The sequence below is a fragment of the Carlito syrichta genome, unplaced genomic scaffold, assembly GCF_000164805.1.
Source record: "Carlito syrichta isolate Samal-C Ts95f unplaced genomic scaffold, Tarsius_syrichta-2.0.1 Scaffold286988, whole genome shotgun sequence".
NCBI classification, from domain to species: Eukaryota; Metazoa; Chordata; class Mammalia; order Primates; family Tarsiidae; genus Carlito; species Carlito syrichta.
The window spans coordinates 47,600-50,161 of record NW_007231084.1 but is presented as its reverse complement, the minus strand read 5'-3'; the positions used below and the strand labels follow the sequence as shown (position 1 = coordinate 50,161).

Genomic DNA, 2,562 nt, shown 5'->3' with positions numbered 1-2,562 from the left:
AACATTGTCTAGTTGACAGATAATTGTCAAGGTTAATTTTAACAGTGAGTCACTTAATAAGGTATCATATATTTACATATGCCAACTGAACACTTGGCTTATAGAGTTCTTTCCACTGGAATTGAGATCGCTCTTGGAGTCTAATGACTTGAGAAACCTAAGGCCCCTGCCGGACATTGCTCAGTTGTAAGAATGTTAGCTGTGCTGATCACTCCAACAGGAAATACTTTCTTTTTTTTTCTGAGTTGGAGTCTCACTCTGTCGCCCAGACTGGAGTACTATGGCCGCTCCCGGCCACCACAGCCTCGACCTGCTGGGCTCCGGCAATCCTTCCGCTTCAGCCTTGGAACATGTTCCAATCCCCTTCCTGTTAACCCTCTTCATATAATCACAAGCCCTCTAAGTGCAGCATCAGAGATCTGACAATGAGTATTCCTTGAAACAACTAAAAACAAAATGACTTCTTAATGACTTTTAACGTAAAAGACACTGACATATTTGAGATCTCTAAGGTGGTGGTCACAGAAATCAGAATGTATTTTCCTTTGTGAATTTATTCTTATTCTCAAATGAGCTGGTTGAAAAAGTATTAATTCACTGAGAAGAATACTCTGGGGAAAATGGTGCTTATGCGGTATACCTTAATTTAGTTTCACAGCCCTCCATTCATATTTTGCATTTTATTATTATTAACCATTGCTATAGAATGAAGTTAATGCCATTTTCTGGTAGAATCATAAAACACTGGTACTGGAAGTAACTTTCTAAATAATCCCTCTGATTTCTTACAAAGCTAAACATAATATTACCATGCAATCCAGCAATTGTGCTCTCACGTATTTATTCAACTCGATTTAAAATAGATGTTCACACAAAAACCTGCAAATGCATATTCATAGTAGATTTAGTCACATGCAGCAGATTTATTCGCATTTGGTAAAACCTAGAAAACCGAGGCATCTTTCTTTTTTTTATCTGAACAAAAAATTTATTAAAAAAAATAAGGCTAAAGAAGGTCTTTGTTTTTCAAGGCAAATGAACACTTATTACGTGTTTGACTTTGACCTCAAATCTATCAGACCTAACACCCTGAAGAACTGGAAGAGACTTCACAGGCCCTGACGGTGCCTCTTCCTTTCTCCAGTCTCTCGAAGGCTTTGCAAACTGTCTCTTTGATAATACACTCCTAAGCCCCTGTCATGTGTGAGGGTATTACAACAGGGAAGTGGACCCCATCGTTCTCTATTCAAATTTGTCATGTAAGGTCAGCTAGGTCGCCTAAAAAAACTCACCTGACAGGCTGCACAATACAAATCAGACAACGTGCCACAAAACACAATTCTCATCCTTTGTCTCACAGAGATACTAAAGTTCCAATATATTTATACAAAACTATCTTCCATTTCCAACTGTCTTCCAGTTCTTCCAGCTTTACGCAAGCCCGTCTCACACACTCATTCGCCACCAGGTTCAATCAACAGTGTAGTGCACCTCGATTCTTGCACTGCACCTCGATTCTGATCCCAAGTCTTCATGTGTCCCAAAGTTCTAAAAACAATCAGGTCACATAGGTAACAGCAAGGCCGTGTCCAACATTTCAAAAAGACAGCCAAGTAACATGAATAACTGACCACAGAGTCAACTCTGATTACGTCCCATTTCTCTTTTGACAGTATTTCTGCAACAAAAGTTCTTTCCAGAACCAAATACATTTGAAGATCTAAATTTATATCATGATCATCAATCACTGACCACAAAGGAGATTGCCACATAGGGGTTAAAAAAAAAAGATACAAAAACAAAACAGAGAAAACAACAAACTGTTTCCTTTTCCTCACGGTATCAGCCATACTTACAGTTGACCAGAGTCTGTTCGCTGTGAACCACCTACACACCCGCCTTCAGGACAACTTGTTTCTCTCTACCCGCCAGACCAGTTCCACCAGCATTTCTGCCTTCTTGGAGATCTTCTTTGCCTTCTCCTGGGTCTCCTGGCACAGCTCTGACTCCCCTCATCAGCCTCCCCCAGTGGATGCTGGACATGGTTCAGGGCCTGTCCTCCGCGGCCTCCACCTGTGTCTTCACCTGGGTGAGCACATGGCCCACTTCCCACAGCTTGCTCCTGGTCCTCCAATACGCCCGTCCGTGCTCGTGTATGAGGGATGCGATATCCTCTCGCATCTCACTGATGATCAGAAGCAGAAACTGCTTGAAGTCCTCCTCGGGTTCCAGTACCTTCATCTTCCCTGGTGCTTCCACCTTGTCGACGTCCAGGGGATGCATCTCCTCGGTCACTAACTCAGAACCGCAGCGTCCATACTCCACCTGTCGAGCCCCGGGGATGCTTGACCAGCAATTACTGCCAAGTAGGAGAGACCCACATTCTTAGCCAATAGTATTCCCCAATTATCTTTAATTTTTTTTCTTCCTTTTGACTTTAAGCCGTTAGCTTCCTAATTGCTGTGGGCGGAAACGCCTTGAGTGCAGACAGCAGATCTGAGAACAAATGGATTTGTCAACCAAAGCATCTTTCAATAGATAAATGGACAAACTGCGGTATAC

The 2,562-nt window shown here is 42.4% G+C and overlaps 1 pseudogene; it reads right to left on the bottom strand.

The window, feature by feature from the left end:
* Positions 1-1,901: 1,901 nt before the first annotated feature.
* Positions 1,902-2,283, bottom strand: LOC103254605 (annotated as a pseudogene).
* Between the last annotated feature and the right edge of the window lie 279 nt (positions 2,284-2,562).